The sequence below is a fragment of the Salmo salar genome, unplaced genomic scaffold (assembly GCF_905237065.1).
Source record: "Salmo salar unplaced genomic scaffold, Ssal_v3.1, whole genome shotgun sequence".
NCBI classification, from domain to species: domain Eukaryota; kingdom Metazoa; phylum Chordata; class Actinopteri; order Salmoniformes; family Salmonidae; genus Salmo; species Salmo salar.
The window spans coordinates 535,001-559,000 of record NW_025548249.1 but is presented as its reverse complement, the minus strand read 5'-3'; the positions used below and the strand labels follow the sequence as shown (position 1 = coordinate 559,000).

General features: G+C 46.4%; 1 pseudogene; it reads right to left on the bottom strand.

Annotated features, from left to right (window-relative positions):
* LOC123732810 (unconventional myosin-XV-like) overlaps positions 1 to 17,817 on the bottom strand; it is a 67,749-nt pseudogene extending 49,932 nt beyond the window's left edge.
* Between the last annotated feature and the right edge of the window lie 6,183 nt (positions 17,818 to 24,000).

The following is a 24,000-nucleotide window of genomic DNA, read 5'->3' as shown; positions in this document are numbered from 1 at the left end:
TTATTACTGGGGGATGGTTCTAGAACTCACCATTGTTCCCTGAGGTTTATTACTGGGTGATGGTTCTAGAACTCACCATTGTTCCCTGAGGTTTATTACTGGGGGATGGTTCTAGAACTCACCATTGTTCCCTTAGGTTTATTACTGGTGATGGTTCTAGAACTCACCATTGTTCCCTGAGGTTTATTACTGGGGGATGGTTCTAGAACTCACCATTGTTCCCTGAGGTTTATTACTGGGGGATGGTTCTAGAACTCACCATTGTTCCCTGAGGTTTATTACTGGGGGATGGTTCTAGAACTCACCATTGTTCCCTGAGGTTTATTACTGGGGGGATGGTTCTAGAACTCACCATTGTTCCCTGAGGTTTATTACTGGGGGATGGTTCTAGAACTCACCATTGTTCCCTGAGGTTTATTACTGGGGGATGGTTCTAGAACTCACCATTGTTCCCCGAGGTTTATTACTCCCTCTGATTTGAGTTTTCGGGACCCTTTATGGGGAATAAGAGCTGTCTGAGACGAGATGTTCTGGTCCTCATTGGTTCGTTCCGGGCCAATGAAAAAGACACCTAAACCTGTCTGTTTCATTCTATATCGTACGTGTTGGAATGTGTTTTCCGCAAGGGCTCATCTGGGAAAAGATTCTCCCCTCTGGTCACGGAATGACTTCCCTGTCAAAAAACCCAACAAGGCTTTTCGATACCTCCGCCACTGCCAACAGCTTACCGCTAAACAGCATCATTATAGATAACTATCCAGAGTGGAGCGGTGTGTGCTCGGTGTAGGGTGACGGTAACGGAGGACAGTTAACCGGAGACGGAGGGGTGAAACCTAAACGCTGGAATGTGGTCGCTGGGACGACTTCACACAACCCTCTGAGGACACGACTCTGATACGGACACAGACATGGCTGGTCTTTCCTTACAGGTCTCTCCTTCAGAACACAGCTAGAGTGTCCTGGGGGGGGGGGGGTCCTATAGAACACAGCTAGAGTGTCCTGGGGGGGGGGTCCTATAGAACACAGCTAGAGTGTCCTGGGGGGGGGGTCCTATAGAACACAGCTAGAGTGTCCTGGGGGGGGGGGTCCTATAGAACAAAGCTAGAGTGTCCTGGGGGGGTCCTATAGAACACAGCTAGAGTGTCCTGGGGGGGTCCTATAGAACACAGCTAGAGTGTCCTGGGGGGGTCCTATAGAACACAGCTAGAGTGTCCTGGGGGGTCCTATAGAACACAGCTAGAGTGTCCTGGGGGGGGGTCCTATAGAACACAGCTAGAGTGTCCTGGGGGGTCCTATAGAACACAGCTAGAGTGTCCTGGGGGGGGGGTCCTATAGAACACAGCTAGAGTGTCCTGGGGGGTCCTATTGAACACAGCTAGAGTGTCCTGGGGGGTCCTATAGAACACAGCTAGAGTGTCCTGGGGGGGCGGGGTCCTATATAACACAGCTAGAGTGTCTTGGGGGTCCTATAGAACACAGCTAGAGTGTCCTGGGGGGGGTCCTATAGAACACAGCTAGAGTGTCCTGGGGGGGGTCCTATAGAACACAGCTAGAGTGTCCTGGGGGGGTCCTATAGAACACAGCTAGAGTGTCCTGGGGGGGTCCTATAGAACACAGCTAGAGTGTCCTGGGGGGTCCTATAGAACACAGTTAGAGTGTCCTGGGGGGGTCCTATAGAACACAGCTAGAGTGTCCTGGGGGGGTCCTATAGAACACAGCTAGAGTGTCCTGGGGTGGTCCTATAGAACACAGCTAGAGTGTCCTGGGGGGGTCCTATAGAACACAGCTAGAGTGACCTGGGGGGGGGTCCTATAGAACACAGCTAGAGTGTCCTGGGGGGGGTCCTATAGAACACAGCTAGAGTGTCCTGGGGGGGTCCTATAGAACACAGCTAGAGTGTCCTGGGGGGGTCCTATAGAACACAGCTAGAGTGTCCTGGGGGGGGGGCTCCTATAGATCACAGCTAGAGTGTCCTGGGGGGTCCTATAGAACACAGCTAGAGTGTCCTGGGGGGTCCTATAGAACACAGCTAGAGTGTCCTGGGGGGGGGGCTCCTATAGATCACAGCTAGAGTGTCCTGGGGGGGGGTGTCCCTCTAGCTGTGTTGTGTAGTTACCCGATTATAATAACCTGTTATCAGCTGTGTTGTGTAGTTACCCGATTATAATAACCTGGTATCAGCTGTGTTGTGTAGTTACCTGATTATAATAACCTGGTATCAGCTGTGTCGTGTAGTTACCTGATTATAATAACCTGGTATCAGCTGTGTTGTGTAGTTACCTGATTATAATAACCTGGTATCAGCTGTGTTGTGTAGTTACCTGATTATAATAACCTGGTATCAGCTGTGTTGTGTAGTTACCTGATTATAATAACCTGGTATCAGCTGTGTTGTGTAGTTAGTTACCTGATTATAATAACCTGGTATCAGCTGTGTTGTGTAGTTACCCGATTATAATAACCTGGTATCAGCTGTGTTGTGTAGTTACCTGATTATAATAACCTGGTATCAGCTGTGTTGTGTAGTTACCCGATTATAATAACCTGGTATCAGCTGTGTTGTGTAGTTACCTGATTATAATAACCTGGTATCAGCTGTGTTGTGTAGTTACCTGATTATAATAACCTGGTATCAGCTGTGTTGTGTAGTTAGTTACCTGATTATAATAACCTGGTATCAGCTGTGTTGTGTAGTTACCTGATTATAATAACCTGGTATCAGCTGTGTTGTGTAGTTACCTGATTATAATAACCTGGTATCAGCTGTGTTGTGTAGTTACCTGATTATAATAACCTGGTATCAGCTGTGTTGTGTAGTTACCTTATTATAATAACCTGGTATCAGCTGTGTTGTGTAGTTACCCGATTATAATAACCTGGTATCAGCTGTGTTGTGTAGTTACCTGATTATAATAACCTGGTATCAGCTGTGTTGTGTAGTTACCTGATTATAATAACCTGGTATCAGCTGTGTTGTGTAGTTACCTGATTATAATAACCTGTTATCAGCTGTGTTGTGTAGTTACCCGATTATAATAACCTGGTATCAGCTGTGTTGTGTAGTTACCTGATTATAATAACCTGGTATCAGCTGTGTTGTGTAGTTACCCGATTATAATAACCTGGTATCAGCTGTGTTGTGTAGTTACCTGATTATAATAACCTGGTATCAGCTGTGTTGTGTAGTTACCTGATTATAATAACCTGGTATCAGCTGTGTTGTGTAGTTACCTGATTATAATAACCTGGTATCAGCTGTGTTGTGTAGTTACCTGATTATAATAACCTGGTATCAGCTGTGTTGTGTAGTTACCCGATTATAATAACCTGGTATCAGCTGTGTTGTGTAGTTACCTGATTATAATAACCTGGTATCAGCTGTGTTGTGTAGTTACCTGATTATAATAACCTGGTATCAGCTGTGTTGTGTAGTTACCCGATTATAATAACCTGGTATCAGCTGTGTTGTGTAGTTACCTGATTATAATAACCTGGTATCAGCTGTGTTGTGTAGTTACCTGATTATAATAACCTGGTTCTGTTTGGCATCCATCATTGTGGTGTAGGAGACGTTTGCTATGGCAAACAGGTGTCTGGGGAGGAACACAGTTAAACATTCACATGAAAAACACATCCTTTATCTCGCGATACAGCAACAATACACACAATACAGCAACAATACACACAATACACCAATAATACACACAATACAGCAATAATACACACAATACACCAATAATACACACAATACACCAATAATACACACGATACACCAATAATACACACGATACAGCAATAATACACACAATACACCAATAATACACACAATACACCAATAATACACACAATAGACCAATAATACACAATACACCAATAATACACACAATACACCAATAATACACACAATACAGCAATAATACACACAATACACCAATAATACACACAATACAGCAATAATACACACAATACAGCAATAATACACACAATACACCAATAATACACACAATACACCAATAACACACACAATACAGCAACAATACACACAATACAGCAATAATACACACAATACACCAATAATACACACAATACAGCAATAATACACACAATACACCAATAATACACACAATACACCAATAATACACACGATACACCAATAATACACACGATACAGCAATAATACACACAATACACCAATAATACACACAATACACCAATAATACACACAATAGACCAATAATACACAATACACCAATAATACACACAATACACCAATAATACACACAATACAGCAATAATACACACAATACACCAATAATACACACAATACAGCAATAATACACACAATACACCAATAATACACACGATACAGCAATAATACACACAATACACCAATAATACACACAATACACCAATAATACACACAATACAGCAACAATACACACAATACACCAATAATACACAATACACCAATAATACGCACAATACAGCAACAATACACACAATACAGCAATAATACACACAATACACCAATAATACACACAATACACCAATAATACACACGATACACCAATAATACACACAATACAGCAACAATACACACAATACACCAATAATACACACAATACACCAATAACACACACAATACAGCAATAATACACACAATACAGCAACAATACACACAATACACCAATAATACACACAATACAGCAACAATACACACAATACACCTATAATACACACAATACAGCAACAATACACACAATACACCAATAATACACACAATACAGCAACAATACACACAATACACCAATAATACACACAATACACCAATAATACACACAATACAGCAACAATACACACAATACACCTATAATACAACAATAATACACACAATACACCAATAATACACACAATACAGCAACAATACACACAATACACCTATAATACACACAATACAGCAATAATACACACAATACAGCAATAATACACACGATACAGCAATAATACACACAATACAGCAATAATACACACAATACACCTATAATACACACAATACACCAATAATACACACAATACAGCAATAATACACACAATACAGCAATAATACACACAATACACCAATAATACACACAATACAGCAATAATACACACAATACAGCAACAATACACACAATACACCAACAATACAGCAATAATACACACAATACAGCAATAATACACACAATACACCAATAATACACACAATACAGCAATAATACACACAATACACCAATAATACACCAATAATACACCAATAATACACACAATACACCAATAATACACACAATACAGCAACAATACACACAATACACCAATAATACACACAATACACCAATAATACACACAATACAGCAACAATACACACAATACACCAATAATACACACAATACAGCAATAATACACACAATACACCAATAATACACACAATACAGCAATAATACACACAATACACCAATAATACACACAATACAGCAACAATACACACAATACACCAATAATACACACAATACAGCAACAATACACACAATACAGCAACAATACACACAATACACCAATAATACACACAATACACCAATAATACACACAATACACCAATAATACACACAATACAGCAACAATACACACAATACACCAATAATACACACAATACACCAATAAAACACACAATACACCAATAATACACACAATACACCAATAATACGCACAATACACCAATAATACACCAATAATACACACAACACACCAATAATACACACAATACACCAATACTACACCAATAATACACCAATAATACACCAATATACACCAATAATACACACAATACACCAATGAAACACACAATACACCAATAATACAGACAATACACCAATAATACGCACAATACACCAATAATACACACAACACACCAATAATACAGACAATACACCAATAATACGCACAATACACCAATAATACACTAATAATACACACAATACACCAATACTACACCAATAATACACACATACTACACCAATAATACACACAATACACCAACAATACACACAATACACCAATAATACACACAATACACCAATAATACGCACAATACACCAATAATACACACAATACACCAATAATACACACAATACACCAATAATGCACACAATACACCACAAATACACACAATACACCAATAAAACACACAATACACCAATAATACACACAATACACCAATAATACACCAATAACACACACAATACACCAATAATGCACCAATAACACACACAATACACCAATAATACACCAATAACACACACAATACCCCAATAATACACCAATAATACACACAATACACCAATAATACACACAATACACCAATAATACACACAATACACCAATAATACACCAATAACACACACAATACACCAATAACACACACAATACACCAATAATACACACAATAGACCAATAATACACACAATACAGCAATAATACACACAATACAGCAACAATACACACAATACACCAATAAAACACACAATACACCAATAATACACACACTACACCAATAAAACACACAATACACCAATATTACACCAATACTACACCATTAATACACCAATAATACACACAATACACCAATAATACACCAATGATACACACAATACACCAATAATACACCAATAATACACACAATACACCAATATACACCAATAATACACACAATACACCAATTAAACACACAATACACCAATAATACACACAATACACCAATAATACACCAATAATACACACAATACACCAATAATACACCAATATTACACCAATACTACACCAATAATACACCAATAATACACCAATATACACCAATAATACACACAATACACCAATGAAACACACAATACACCAATAATACGCACAATACACCAATAATACACACAATACACCAATAATACGCACAAAACACCAATAATACACACAATACACCAATAATACACCAATAATACACACAATACACCAATAATACACACAATACACCAATAACACACACAATACACCAATAACACACACAATACACCAATAATACACACAATACACCAATAATACACCAATAATAAGGACAATACACCAATAATACACATCATACACCAATAATACACCAATAACACACACAATACACCAATAATAAACCAATAACACACACAATACACCAATAAACCACACAATACACCAATAATACACCAATAACACACACAACACACCAATAATACACAATCACAAAACACACACACACATAATACACTTCTAACAAACAGACACACATCACAACAAGACAGGAACAGGAAGTGTTCTTACGGAGGGTTCTCTCCCAGAGCGGATCCCTTGTGCTTCAACACCATGTCAGTTCCATACATGTTGAACATCCTGTAGGGATTCACTGAGACCAGGATACTGCCTATATATGTCTAGACGACAGAGAGATACATGTTGAACATCCTGTAGAGATTCACTGAGACCAGGATACTGCCGATATATGTCTAGACGACAGAGAGATACATGTTGAACATCCTGTAGGGATTCACTGAGACCAGGATACTGCCTATATATGTCTAGACGACAGAGAGATACATGTTGAACATCCTGTAGGGATTCACTGAGACCAGGATACTGCCTATATATGTCTAGACGACAGAGAGATACATGTTGAACATCCTGTAGAGATTCACTGAGACCAGGATACTACCTATATATGTCTAGACGACAGAGAGATACATGTTGAACATCCTGTAGAGATTCACTGAGACCAGGATACTGCCTATATATGTCTAGACGACAGAGAGATACATGTTGAACATCCTGTAGGGATTCACTGAGACCAGGATACTGCCTATATATGTCTAGACGACAGAGAGATACATGTTGAACATCCTGTAGGGATTCACTGAGACCAGGATACTGCCTATATATGTCTAGACGACAGAGAGATACATGTTGAACATCCTGTAGAGGATTCACTGAGACCAGGATACTACCTATATATGTCTAGAGGATTTACTGAGACCAGGATACTACCTATATATGTCTAGAGGACCAGGATACTACCTATATATGTCTAGAGGACCAGGATACTACCTATATATGTCTAGAGGACCAGGATACTACCTATATATGTCTAGAGGACCAGGATACTACCTATATATGTCTAGAGGACCAGGATACTGCCTATATATGTCTAGAGGACCAGGATACTACCTATATATGTCTAGAGGACCAGGATACTACCTATATATGTCTAGAGGATTCACTGAGACCAGGATACTACCTATATATGTCTAGAGGACCAGGATACTACCTATATATGTCCAGAGGACCAGGATACTGCCTATATATGTCTAGAGGACCAGGATACTACCTATATATGTCCAGAGGACCAGGATACTACCTATATATGTCTAGAGGACCAGGATACTACCTATATATGTCTAGAGGACCAGGATACTACCTATATATGTCTAGAGGATTCACTGAGACCAGGATACTACCTATATATGTCTAGAGGACCAGGATACTACCTATATATGTCTAGAGGACCAGGATACTACCTATATATGTCTAGAGGACCAGGATACTACCTATATATGTCTAGAGGACCCCAGGATACTACCTATATATGTCTAGAGGACCAGGATACTACCTATATATGTCTAGAGGACCAGGATACTACCTATATATGTCCAGAGGACCAGGATACTACCTATATATGTCTAGAGGACCAGGATACTACCTATATATGTCTAGAGGACCAGGATACTACCTATATATGTCTAGAGGACCAGGATACTACCTATATATGTCTAGAGGACCAGGATACTGCCTATATATGTCTAGAGGACCAGGATACTACCTATATATGTCTAGAGGACCAGGATACTACCTATATATGTCTAGAGGACCAGGATACTGCCTATATATGTCCAGAGGACCAGGATACTACCTATATATGTCTAGAGGACCAGGATACTACCTATATATGTCTAGAGGACCAGGATACTACCTATATATGTCTAGAGGACCAGGATACTACCTATATATGTCTAGAGGATTCACTGAGACCAGGACGACAGAGAGATACATGTTGAACATCTAGTAGGGGTTCACTGAGACCAGGACGACAGAGAGATACATGTTGAACATCTAGTAGGGGTTCACTGAGACCAGGACGACAGAGAGATACATGTTGAACATCTAGTAGGGGTTTCACTGAGACTAGAGAGAAGACCAACATCCCGGAGTCGCCTCTTCACTGTTGACGTTGAGACTGGTGTTTTGTGGGTACTATTTAATGAAGCTGCCAGCTGAGGACTTGTGAGGCGTCTGTTTCTCAAAACTAGACACTCTAATGCACTTGTCCTCTTGCTCAGTTGTGCACCGGGGCCTCCCACTCCTCTTTCTATTCTGGTTAGAGCCAGTTTGCTCTGTTCTGTGAAGGGAGTAGTACACAGCGTTGTACGAGATCTTCAGTTTCTTGGCAATTTCGCGCATGGAATAACCTCCATTTTCTCAGAACAAGAATAGACTGGCAACGGGCAGTACCAGTGTCCAGTGTGTTGTCAGTGAACTCACGTAGACGACCCGTCTCTCAAACCTCTTCTTCAGGTTGAGCAGCACAGCTCTTTCAGACAGCTCCCTGGAACAACACAGAGAGACCAGCTATGAAATACGCTTCGTCCTTTAGCCGTTAAAAATAAGGCTCCGTTTGCGTTTGCGTTTCTCTCACCGCAGCTGTGTCATGTCCTCGACTCCGTCTTCCTCCCGCTGCTCCCGGTACGCCGTGCTGGGCAGGCTGCGGATGAAGAACATCTACAGACACACAGACAGACAGACACACAGACACACAGACACACAGACAGACAGACACACCAGACAGACAGACAGACAGACAGACAGACAAGACAAGACAGACCGCTGAGTTCATCTACCGACGTTCACAAGTCATCGCATTCCCAGTACCACTTTATCGGGCCGGTGTTACCTTATCGTACCGGGGTGTTGCCTTATCGTACCGGGGTGTTGCCTTATCGGACCGGTGTTACCTTATCGTACCGGTATTACCTTATCGTACCGGCGTTACCTTATCGTACCGGTATTACCTTATCGTACCGGTATTACCTTATCGTACCGGCGTTACCTTATCGTACCGGTATTACCTTATCGTACCAGTATTACCTTCTCGTACCGGTATTACCTTATCGTGCCGGTATTGCCTTATCGGACCGGTATTACCTTATCGTACCGGTATTACCTTATCGTATCAGTATTGCCTTATCGTACCGGTATTACCTTATCGGACCGGTATTACCTTATCATGCCGGTATTATCTTATCATCCCAGTATTACCTTATCGTTCCGGTATTACCGGTATTACCTTATCATACCGGTATTACCTTATCGTGCCAGTATTGCCTTATCGTGCCAGTATTACCTTATTGTAAAAGTATTGCCGGTATTACCTTATCACGCCGGTATTCCCAGTATTACCTTATCGTACTAGTATTAGCGGTATTACCTTATCGTGCCAGTATTAGCGGTATTACCGTATCGTGCCAGTATTAGCGGTATTACCTTATCGTGCCAGTATTAGCGGTATTACCGTATCGTGCCAGTATTACCGGTATTACCTTATCGTGCCAGTATTACCAGTATTACCTTATCGTACCAGTATTACCTTATCATAATGGTATTACCTTATCGTATCAGTATTACCGGTATTGCCTTATTGTAAAAGTATTACCAGTATTACCTTATCATAGCAGTATTACCTTATCGTACCCGTTTTACAAGTAGTACCTTATCATACGAGTAGTATGAGTATTACCAGTGGTACCAAGTAGTACCTTATCATGCCAGTAGTACCAGATGTGTACCAAACTCACTAAATGTTCTACTTTTAAACTCGGACAAAACAGAGATGCTTGTTCTAGGTCCCAAGAAACAAAGAGATCTTCTGTTGAATCTGACAATTAATCTGGATGGTTGTACAGTCGTCTCAAATAAAACTGTGAAGGACCTCGGAGTTACTGTGGACCCTGATCTCTCTTTTGAAGAACATATCAAGACTGTTTCAAGGACAGCTTTTTTCCATCTACGTAACATTGCAAAAATCAGAAACTTTCTGTCCAAAAATGACGCAGAAAAATTAATCCATGCTTTCGTTACTTCTAGGCTGGACTACTGCAATGCTCTACTTTCCGGCTACCCGGATAAAGCACTAAATAAACTTCAGTTAGTGCTAAATACCGCTGCTAGAATCCTGACTAGAACCAAAATATGTGATCTTATTACTCCAGTGCTAGCCTCCCTACACTGGCTTCCTGTTAAGGCAAGGGCTGATTTCAAGGTTTTACTGCTAACCTACAAAGCATTACATGGGCTTGCTCCTACCTATCTTTCCGATTTGGTCCTGCCGTACATACCTGCACGTACGCTACGGTCACAAGACGCAGGCCTCCTTACTGTCCCTAGAATTTCTAAGCAAACAGCTGGAGGCAGGGCTTTCTCCTATAGAGCTCCATTTTTATGGAATGGTCTGCCTACCCATGTGAGAGACGCAGACTCAGTCTCAACCTTTAAGTCTTTACTGAAGACTTATCTCTTCAGTAGGTCCTATGATTGAGTGTAGTCTGGCCCAGGAGTGTGAAGGTGAACGGAAAGGTACTGGAGCAACGAACCGCCCTTGCTGTCTCTGCCTGGCCGGTTACCCCTCTCTCCACTGGGATTCTCTGCCTCTAACCCTTTTACAGGGGCTGAGTCACTGGCTTACTGGTGCTCTTCCATGCCGTCCCTAGGAGGGGTGCGTCACTTGAGTGGGTTGAGTCACTGACGTGATCATCCTGTCTGGGTTGGCGCCCCCCCTTGGGTTGTCCCGTGGCGGGGAGATCTTTGTGGGCTATACTCTGCCTTGTGTCAGGATGGTAAGTTGGTGGTTGAAGTTAACCCTGGGGGCTGTGCTTTGGCAAAGTGTTATATCCTGCCTGTTTGGCCCTGTCCGGGGGTTATCGTCGGATGGGGCCACAGTGTCTCCTGACCCCTCCTGTCTCAGCCTCCAGTATTTCTGCTGCAGTAGTTTATGTGTCGGGAGGGCTAGGGTCAGTCTGTTACATCTGGAGTATTTCTCCTGTCTTATTCTGTGGCCTGTGTGAATTTAAGTATTATTAAATATTAATATTATTTAAGTATGCTCTCTCTAATTCTCTCTCTCTCTTTCTTTCTTTCTTTCTTTAATTCTCTTTCTCTCTCGGAGGACCTGAGCAACATCGTACCAGTAGTACCAGTATTACCTTATCATAACAGTAGCAGCCTGCTGTATGACCTCATCGTACCAGTAGTACCTTATCATAACAGTAGCAGCCTGCTGTATGACCTCATCGTACCAGTAGTACCTTATCATAACAGTAGCAGTCTGCTGTATGACCTCATCGTACCAGTAGTACCTTATCATAAAAGTAGCAGCCTGCTGTATGACCTCATCGTACCAGTATTACCAGTAGTACCTTATCATAACAGTAGCAGCCTGCTGTATGACCTCATCGTACCAGCAGTACCTGTATTACCTTATCATAACAGTAGCAGCCTGCTGTATGACCTCATCGTACCAGTATTACCAGTATTACCTTATCATACCAGTAGGAGCCTGCTGTATGACCTCATCGTACCAGTATTACCTTATCATAACAGTAGCAGTCTGCTGTATGACCTCATCGTACCAGTGTTACCTTATCATAACAGTAGCAGCCTGCCGTATGACCTCATCGTACCAGTAGTACCAGTATTACCTTATCATAACAGTAGCAGCCTGCTCTATGACCTCATCGTACCAGTATTACCAGTATTACCTTATCATAACAGTAGCAGCCTGCCGTATGACCTCATCGTACCAGTATACCTTATCAAACAGTAGCAGCCTGCTGTGACCTATCGTACCAGTAGTACCTTATCATAACAGTAGCAGCCTGCTGTATGACCCATCTACCAGCAGTACCAGTATTACCTTATCATAACAGTAGCAGCCTGCTGTATGACCTCATCGTACCAGCAGTACCAGTATTACCTTATAGTAACAGTAGCAGCCTGCTCTATGACCTCATCGTACCAGTATTACTAGTATTACCTTATCATACCAGTAGTAGCCTGCTGTATGACCTCATCGTGCCAGTATTACCTTATCATAACAGTAGCAGCCTGCTGTATGACCTCATCGTACCAGTGTTACCTTATCATAACAGTAGCAGCCTGCCGTATGACCTCATCGTACCAGTAGTACCAGTATTACCTTATCATAACAGTAGCAGCCTGCTGTATGACCTCATCGTACCAGTAGTACCAGTATTACCTTATCATAACAGTAGCAGTCTGCTGTATGACCTCATCGTACAAGTAGTACCTTATCATAACAGTAGCAGCCTGCTGTATGACCTCATCGTACCAGTAGTACCAGTATAACCTTATCATAACAGTAGCAGCCTGCTGTATGACCTCATCGTACCAGTAGTACCTTATCATAACAGTAGCAGCCTGCTGTATGACCTCATCGTACCAGTAGTACCTTATCATAACAGTAGCAGTCTGCTGTATGACCTCATCGTACCAGTATTACCAGTAGTACCTTATCATAACAGTAGCAGCCTGCTGTATGACCTCATCGTACCAGTATTACAAGTATTACCTTATCATACCAGTAGGAGCCTGCTGTATGACCTCATCGTACCAGTATTACCTTATCATAACAGTAGCAGTCTGCTGTATGACCTCATCGTACCAGTATTACCAGTAGTACCTTATCATAACAGTAGCAGCATGCTGTATGACCTCATCGTACCAGCAGTACCAGTATTACCTTATCATAACAGTAGCAGCCTGCTGTATGACCTCATCGTACCAGTAGTACCTTATCATAACAGTAGCAGCCTGCTGTATGACCTCATCGTACCAGTATTACCTTATCATAACAGTAGCAGCCTGCTGTATGACCTCATCGTACCAGTAGTACCTTATCATAACAGTAGCAGCCTGCTGTATGACCTCATCGTACCAGCAGTACCTGTATTACCTTATCATAACAGTAGCAGCCTGCTGTATGACCTCATCGTACCAGTATTACCAGTATTACCTTATCATACCAGTAGGAGCCTGCTGTATGACCTCATCGTACCAGTATTACCTTATCATAACAGTAGCAGTCTGCTGTATGACCTCATTGTACCAGTATTACCTTATCATAACAGTAGCAGTCTGCTGTATGACCTCATCGTACCAGTGTTACCTTATCATAACAGTAGCAGCCTGCCGTATGACCTCATCGTACCAGTAGTACCAGTATTACCTTATCATAACAGTAGCAGCCTGCTGTATGACCTCATCGTACCAGCAGTACCAGTATTACCTTATAGTAACAGTAGCAGCCTGCTCTATGACCTCATCGTACCAGTATTACCAGTATTACCTTATCATACCAGTAGTAGCCTGCTGTATGACCTCATCGTACCAGTATTACCTTATCATAACAGTAGCAGCCTGCTGTATGACCTCATCGTACCAGTAGTACCTTATCATAACAGTAGCAGTCTGCTGTATGACCTCATCGTACAAGTAGTACCTTATCATAACAGTAGCAGCCTGCTGTATGACCTCATCGTACCAGTATTACCAGTATTACCTTATCATAACAGTAGCAGCCTGCTGTATGACCTCATCGTACCAGCAGTACCAGTATTACCTTATCATAACAGTAGCAGCCTGCTGTATGACCTCATTGTACCAGTAGTACCTTATCATAACAGTAGCAGCCTGCTGTATGACCTCATTGTACCAGTATTACCTTATCATAACAGTAGCAGCCTGCTGTATGACCTCATTGTACCAGTATTACCTTATCATAACAGTAGCAGCCTGCTGTATGACCTCATTGTACCAGTAGTACCTTATCATACCAGTAGGAGCCTGCTGTATGACCTCATTGTACCAGTATTACCTTATCATAACAGTAGCAGCCTGCTGTATGACCTCATCGTACCAGTGTTACCTTATCATAACAGTAGCAGCCTGCCGTATGACCTCATCGTACCAGTAGTACCAGTATTACCTTATCATAACAGTAGCAGCCTGCTGTATGACCTCATCGTACCAGTAGTACCTTATCATAACAGTAGCAGCCTGCTGTATGACCTCATCGTACCAGTATTACCTTATCATAACAGTAGCAGTCTGCTGTATGACCTCATCGTACCAGTAGTACCTTATCATAACAGTAGCAGCCTGCTGTATGACCTCATCGTACCAGTATTACCAGTATTACCTTATCATAACAGTAGCAGACTGCTGCATGACCTCATCATACCAGTATTACCTTATCATAACAGTAGCAGCCTGCTGTATGACCTCATCGTACCAGTAGTACCTTATCATAACAGTAGCAGCCTGCTGTATGACCTCACCGTACCAGTAGTACCAGTATTACCTTATCATAACAGTAGCAGCCTGCTGTATGACCTCATCGTACCAGTAGTTCCTTATCATAACAGTAGCAGCCTGCTGTATGACCTCATCGTACCAGTATTACCTTATCATAACAGTAGCAGTCTGCTGTATGACCTCATCGTACCAGTAGTACCTTATCATAACAGTAGCAGCCTGCTGTATGACCTCATCGTACCAGTATTACCAGTATTACCTTATCATAACAGCAGCAGCCTGCTGTATGACCTCATTGTACCAGTAGTACCTTATCATAACAGTAGCAGCCTGCTGTATGACCTCATCGTACCAGTAGTACCAGTATTACCTTATCATAACAGTAGCAGCCTGCTGTATGACCTCATCGTACCAGCAGTACCAGTATTACCTTATCATAACAGTAGCAGCCTGCTGTATGACCTCACCGTACCAGTAGTACCAGTATTAACTGTGTTAACTTATCATACCAGTTGTAGCCTACTGTACTACCTTATCATACCAGCAGTGGCCTTGCTGTATTAACTTATCGTACCATCAGTACCAGTATTAACTGTATTACCTTATCATACCAGTATTGCTTTACTGTATTACCTTATAACAGTATTGCTAGTATTACCAGTAGTAACAGTATTACCTTATCGTACCAGTAGTAGCCTACTGTATTACCTTATCATTACAGTAGTGGCTTACTGTATTACTTTATCATTATAGTAGTAGCTTACTATATTACCTTATCATACCAGTAGAAGCTGTATTAAAAGTATTTACAGTATTAGGGTAATACCTTATCATACCAGGGCACAGTGGGTTCTATAGTTAAACCAACATTACCTTATCATACCAGGGCCCAGTGGGTTCTATAGTTAAACCAGTATTACCTTATCATACCAGGGCCCAGTGGGTTCTATAGTTAAACCAGTATTACCTTATCATACCAGGGCCCAGTGGGTTATATAGTTAAACCAGTATTACCTTATCATACCAGGGCCCAGTGGGTTCTATAGTTAAAGCAGTATTACCTTATCATACCAGGGCCCCCGTGGGTTCTATAGTTAAACCAGTATTACCTTATCATACCAGGGCCCAGTGGGTTCTATAGTTAAACCAGTATTACCTTATCATACCAGGGCCCAGTGGCTTCTATAGTTAAACCAGTATTACCTTATCATACCAGGGCCCAGTGGGTTCTATAGTTAAAGCAGTATTACCTTATCATACCAGGGCCGTGGGTGTAAAACCATACCTTATCATACCAGGGCCCAGTGGGTTCTATAGTTAAACCAGCATTACCTTATCATACCAGTGCCCAGTGGGTTCTATAGTTAAACCAGTATTACCTTATCATACCAGGGCCCAGTGGGTTCTATAGTTAAACCAGTATTACCTTATCATACCAGGGCCCAGTGGCTTCTATAGTTAAACCAGTATTACCTTATCATACCAGGGCCCAGTGGGTTCCCCTTCCCTGTTAGGAGCCCAGTCCGGCTCCAGGTCTTCCATCTCTCTCTGTCCATGGTGGAGGGGCCCCGGTGGGTCCAGTAGCTCCTCATCCCGGTACATGGACCACTTGGTGAGGTTCTGGACGGTGGGGTGGGGCAGCACTGTCTCTGACCCCCATACGTCCACCTGCTCCCTTGGACCCCCGGGCTGTGTCCCCATCCCAGCCCCAGGCCCTGGGCCCTGAGCCCAGTGATGCCCTGCCCCTTTCCCCAGCCCAGAGCCCTGCACCTGGGGCATGACCACGGCGTATCGCCCCCCTCCGGGATCCTCCAGCGAGGAGGGCAGGCGGTAGGAAGCCCCACGGAGGTTCTGGTTCTGTAGGGCATTGCCAAGCTGGGGGGTGCTGGGCTGGGTCCGGGTCACTAAGGTCCCGTCAGGAAGTCTGTAAGTGGCTGAACGCAGGTTCTGGTTCTGGAGAGCAGAGGACAGGTTGGGCGAGGGGCTAGGGGGGGCCAGAGACCCGCCCCTATAGGAGGCTCCACGGACGTTAGGGTTGAGGAGAGCAGAGGAGAGGTTAGGAGAAGAAGGTTGCTGAGGCTCGTTCCTGGTTACTAGAGTTCCGTCGGGTAAACGGTACGTAGCCTTGGTAAGATTTTGGTTGAGGAGGGCAGAGGAGAGCATCGGAGAGGACGGCTGAGGAGTTTGTTCAGTCCTGGTTACTAGAGTTCCATCCGGTAATCTGTACGTAGCCTTGGTAACATTTCGGTTGAGGAGGGCAGAGGAGAGCATCGGAGAGGACGGCTGAGGAGTTTGTTCAGTCCTGGTTACTAGAGTTCCGTCCGGTAATCTGTACGTAGCCTTGGTAACATTTTTGGTTGAGGAGGGCAGAGGAGAGCATCGGAGAGGACGGCTGAGGAGTTTGTTCAGTCCTGGTTACTAGAGTTCCGTCCGGTAATCTGTACGTAGCCTTGGTAACATTTTGGTTGAGGAGGGCAGAGGAGAGCATCGGAGAGGACGGCTGAGGAGTTTGTTCAGTCCTGGTTACTAGAGTTCCGTCCGGTAATCTGTACGTAGCCTTGGTAACATTTTGGTTGAGGAGGGCAGAGGAGAGCATCGGAGAGGACGGCTGAGGAGTTTGTTCAGTCCTGGTTACTAGAGTTCCGTCCGGTAAACGGTACGTAGCCTGACGGAGGTTTGGGTTGAGAAGAGCTGAGGAGAGATTCGGAGAGAACGAGGGAGAGGGAATCGGTTGAGGCTCGTTCTGGGTTACTAGCGTCCCGTCTGGTAATTTATACGTAGCCTGTTGCATGTTGGGGTTGAGGAGAGCGGAGGAGAGGTTCGGAGAGAAGGAGGACGGTTGAGGATTGGGTTCAGTCCTGGTGACCAGAGAACCGTCTGGTAGGCGGTAGGTAGCTTGTCTCATGCTGGTGTTCTGCAGAGCATTAGACATCAGAGAGACGGAACCAGGAGAACCTCCACTCCTCTCGTTCCCCTCGGCACCCCCCGACATCATCACGGAACCGTCGGGCAGGCGGAATGCTGACCCCCGTAGACGGCGGGAGGAGCTAAGAGTGGCGGACAGCGTTGGGGAGGAGGAGGAGGAGGGAGGAGGAGGTCTGTGAAGAGCGGGGGAGGCGTAGGAAGCGTTGCGGAGCCGAGGGCTGAGCGTGGCACCGGAGAGACGAGGTGAGGAGGACTGGGTCTGATAAGGGGAGAGGACAGGGGTGTAGAGGGATGCATTCCTCTGGAGAGGAGAGGAGGCCAGCGGGGAGGAGTAGGAGGCGTTAGACGGCTGGGGGAGGGAACCCTGGCTAACCCGTCCATCATATGACGTCATCAGCTGGCCGCCAGGCGAAGGAGAGGGGCCTCTCCGCACAGGCGAACTGTAGGACGTGTTACGCAGGTAAGAGTTCTGGAGAGGGGAGGAACGAGGATCGTAACGGAGGGAGGGATCGGGGGAGGTGGGTCGCTGCTCAGGGAAGGTGTAGTTTGCTCCTCTAAGGTCAGCGTTGGTCAGTAAGGGAGAGGCTCCTGGCTCCATCGTGTGGTTGTACTGGGTCACGACCTGGGAGTGAGGGGGAAGACTGGGGTTGTGGGGGGATCTGAAGGAGGCTGGGGAGAAGCGGCGGAAGGGAGATGGGGCACGGGGCGGCAGAGGGGAAGAAGGTTGCTTGTGTTGAGGGTGGTGGGGGGAGGAAGGGCGTCTAACAGAGTGCTGTGGGGAGAGGGGATCACCCTGTTGCTTTAGAGAGGGCTGGGGGGAGAGAGGACGGCCTCTGAATGACTGCCTGCCAGGAGGAGGGTTCCTGGGCATGCGGACGAGAGGGTGGCCCCTCCCCTACGGGCGATGGAAACCTCCCTGGGGGGTCCGCTGCGACTCCCTGACCCCTCCCGGCCTGGGGGGGCCGGGGCCCTGCAGCTGTCCTGCTGGTGGGGGTTGGCCCTCGGGGACGCTGTGAACCGACGACCTGAAGGGAGCCACGTTCTGGGTGAGAGGGGTGCCGTGCCGACTGCGTCTCTGCAGGTAGGGGTTACCTGGCGAGGGCTTCACAGCCCCCATGGGCACCTGGCCACGACCCCCTCTGAGGTGCCGTGTGGAGGTGCGGGAAGGGAGGGGGCGTCTGGATATACAGGAGGGGTGGGAGAGGAGAGTCGGCGCGGGAAGAGAGGTTAGGGGAGGGGAGGCAGGACGGAATGTTGGAGACTGGGGTCTGTACTCCCCCGAGGGGGGGTTCCTTCTGAGAGGGGGGAGGAGGGGAGGAGGAGGGGCGAGACAAGGTGCTTTGTTGCTTCCTTCCTCCAATCAGACGAGCTCTGGAGAGAGGAGGGGAGGGGGGCCTGGGGGAATGAGGAGGGCTCCTTTTCCTCAGGGATCCTCGGGGGAGGAGGGGGGACTGGCCAGGGGGAGCAGGGGGAGACGGGCGAGAGAGGAGTCTCCTCCTCCTGGACGGCTGACTCTGAGCCCTGAGGGAAGGGCCTCGTCTGGATGGGAGGGGCGAGGATGGGGAGAGGTGCGCCTCCTGGCTAGCGGAGAGGGGGGCAGATGAGGAGGAGGAATCCCCCTCCTAGAGAGCTGAGGGGAGAGGTAGGGGTCCATGGGGCGAGTGGGACGAGGGACGCGCCCCATACCTGGAGAACCAGGCCTTAGAGAGAGCTGAGGAGACGGGTGGGGGCCGAGACGACGCACTGGCATTGGGGAAAACACGGGGGAATATGGAGCGGCCATCTGTGGAGTCGTCGACGGATAAGGTGAAGCCATTGGTGGATAGGGTCCCATCCCTGAGATCTCTCCCATCTGTGGGGTGTATTGCTGGAACACGGGCTCTAGAGGTATGGGAGAGTGGTGATAGAGGGGGGAGGCATGAGGGGGGAGGGAGATCCGGCTGGGGGAGGCAGAGAGAGGGGTGCGGCCGTGGGCCTGCTGGATGAGCTTGGCTGTGGGGGTAGGGGAGGGAGGCCGGGGGTGAGATGTGGGGGTGTACTGGGGGAGGGGGAGCGGCTCGTACTGGATCTCTGACATAACGTCCAGGTCTTTGAGGTCCAGGTGAGAGGAGGAGGAAGAGGGGACGCGGCCGACCTCTAATCTCTCCTTGCCAAACAGCCTGACCTGCGGCCGCGGCAGCCGGAACTGGTCTGATCCTGGGACAGCTGCTGGGTAGGACAGCTGCTCAGCCCCGTACACAACCCCCGGCTGCACTGACTCCAGAACAGTTTCCATGGGGAAAGGGTAGGGCTGAGGGTAGGTTTGGTGGAGCGGGTAAGGGGGATAGGAGTTGAACTGATCAATAGCAGCATAGCCCATCATCCCAGCAACAGGGTCTGTGTGGACCAGGACGGACTGGTCTGGCAGATAGAAACCATCGTAACCCTGCAACATCCCATAATGCTCAGACATCCCATAATCCAGGTACTGCGGGTTGTAATACCGCGACTGGTCGTCACGGTAATCCAACGTCTCGTTAGCGTCGTAGTATCCGTTATCGTAGTAGTAGCAGTGACCGTATTCCCCCGTCTCCATCGGATACAGCAGTCCGTCGTCGCCGTAGCAGTACTCCAGACCGTCGTCGCCGTAGTAACAATACTCCTCCGTCGTCAGCCCCTGCATGCGGTCGAGGTAGTCAAACCCGTCACTGGGGTAACCGTGCGGGTCGTAGTATTCCGCCTCGTCGTCACGGTACTCACAGTCGTCCTCGCCGTAGCAGTCGTAGTAGTAGTAGTAGTCGCCCTTGTCGTCATAGTAACCGTACTCGTCCTCGTAGTATTCCGTGACCTGTCCGTAAGGGTCGTAGGAGGCGTAGGTTAAAGGTCGTCCGTAACGACCTCCGGACCTCTGGTCGTACTCGTCTTCGTCGTAGCTGAATTCTTCCTCTTCCTCGTCATCCTCATAGTCCTCGTTGTAGTAGCTCCCCCTCAGCCTGGCACGGGGGGTCCCGCGTGGCGAACGACAGCTTCTTACTTGCCTTTAGCCGCCCCTGGCCCTTAGAGGACAGGAATCTCCCGGTCAGCCAGTTAGTAGCTCCAGCTATCCTCCCCAGCATCCAGCCTTTACTCTTAAACCCAGACTCAAAACCCTCGTCCTTCTTCTTGACAAACATTCCTTTAAACTTCCCCCCCCAGTCCTTTAGCCCGCTCTGAGGCGGCGGGGCCGCGGGCCCCCAGGTTAGACAGCAGCAGACCCTTCTTACCAGGAGGCTCCTTGGGCGTCTCCTCCTTCCTGGTGAACGTGGAGAACTTGGAAGTGGTGCTGGGCAGCGCTGGCTTGTCTTTCTCTGGCGGAGGAGATTTGGATTTCCCGAAGCCAGCGAACAACTTAGTGGTGCCTAGGATTTGCTTGGTGTTGGTGGGAGGTTTGGTCTTCTTATGTCCTGACATCCTGAGGAACAGACGAGACGTGCTCTTCATGTTCCTCTTGGGCTGGGTCTTCGCCGTCGTCGGCGTAGTCGGGCGGGGGATTTTTAGGTGTGGAGGCAGAGAAAGGCGAGGCCTTACCTGTCAGACCGCTCAGAGCCTTCAGGTGAGACTTGGCTTCCTGTTTCTTCTGGACCTTCTGGGCGGCGACTGTCTTTTTCCGTCCCTCGGCAGCGAACCCCATCATGGCCTTGGTTCCCTTGATGTTCCCCTGAGTCATCTTCTTCAGGTTCAAGCCTCCCATCTTCTTCATCTGCGGCTTCCTCACTTCCTCTTCCTCCTCCTCGTCGTCGTCCTCGGGGGGCGCGGGCTGGCCTCGTTTGGGTGGCGGCTTGACCATAGCTTTCACGGCTACGGCTTTAGAGGCTCCCTTCAGAGCCACCTTCCCCTTCCCTTTCTGTGGCGGTGGAGCTTTCTGCTCTTCCTCACTCTGTTCATCCTCCTCTTCCTCCTCGCTTGGCACCTCCACCTCCTCCTCCTCCTCCTCCTCCGACTTCTTTCCTTTACCTTTCTTCCCATCATCCTTTGCTTTATCTTTAGCCGGCTCCTCTTTCTTCCCTCCTCCTTTCTTGTCCTCCTTCCCTCCTCCTTTCTTGTCCTCCTTCCCTCCTCCTTTCTTGTCCTCCTTCCCTCCTCCTTTCTTGGCTGCCGCTCCTTTCTTAGGTGGCATGTTGTCTCAGGCTATGCTATGCTAGAGGGAGATGGAGTCGGTCAGAGGGTTGCTGTCCAGCCGGCAGTCAAACACAGCAGCATCTCCTCCTGTCTGTCTGTCTGTCTGTCTGTCTGTCTGTCTGTCTGTCTGTCTGTCTGTCTGTCTGTCTGTCTGTCTGTCTGTCTGTCTGTCTGTCTGTCTGTCTGGCTGGCTGGCTGGCTGGCTGGCTGGCTGGCTGGCTGGCTGTCTGTCTGTCTCCGTCTGAATGAAGCTACACCTCGGGATCCACTCTTCTCTGTGAAGACTCTGTAATGTGAACCCGAATCAGCCGAACCAAAACCAACGGCCATCCAAAAACACGATCTAGTAACGGAGTCTGAATCACAGCGGTCGGTCACATTACTTCTCAGAGTCAGACAGCTCTGTATAGCAGACTGATCCCAGACTGGGGTTCCTTACAGTACAGCTCTGTATAGCAGACTGATCCCAGACTGTCTCCTATTGTCCCAGTGTTCTGCTGTACGGTCCTCACAGACTGTCTCCTATTGTCCCAGTGTTCTGCTGTATGGTCCTCACAGACTGTCTCCCTATTGTCCCAGTGTTCTGCTGTATGGTCCTCACAGACTGTCTCCTATTGTCCCAGTGTTCTGCTGTATGGTCCTCACAGACTGTCTCCTATTGTCCCAGTGTTCTGCTGTACGGTCCTCACAGACTGTCTCCTATTGTCCCAGTGTTCTGCTGTATGGTCCTCACAGACTGTCTCCTATTGTCCCAGTGTTCTGCTGTATGGTCCTCACAGACTGTCTCCTATTGTCCCAGTGTTCTGCTGTATCGTCCTCACAGACTGTCTCCTATTGTCCCAGTGTTCTGCTGTATGGTCCTCACAGACTGTCTCCTATTGTCCCAGTGTTCTGCTGTATGGTCCTCACAGACTGTCTCCTATTGTCCCAGTGTTCTGCTGTATCGTCCTCACAGACTGTCTCCTATTGTCCCAGTGTTCTGCTGTATCGTCCTCACAGACTGTCTCCTATTGTCCCAGTGTTCTGCTGTATGGTCCTCACAGACTGTCTCCTATTGTCCCAGTGTTCTGCTGTATGGTCCTCACAGACTGTCTCCTATTGTCCCAGTGTTCTGCTGTATGGTCCTCACAGACTGTCTCCTATTGTCCCAGTGTTCTGCTGTATGGTCCTCACAGACTGTCTCCTATTGTCCCAGTGTTCTGCTGTATGGTCCTCACAGACTGTCTCCTATTGTCCCAGTGTTCTGCTGTACGGTCCTCACAGACTGTCTCCTATTGTCCCAGTGTTCTGCTGTATGGTCCTCACAGACTGTCTCCTATTGTCCCAGTGTTCTGCTGTATGGTCCTCACAGACTGTCTCCTATTGTCCCAGTGTTCTGCTGTATGGTCCTCACAGACTGTCTCCTATTGTCCCAGTGTTCTGCTGTATGGTCCTCACAGACTGTCTCCTATT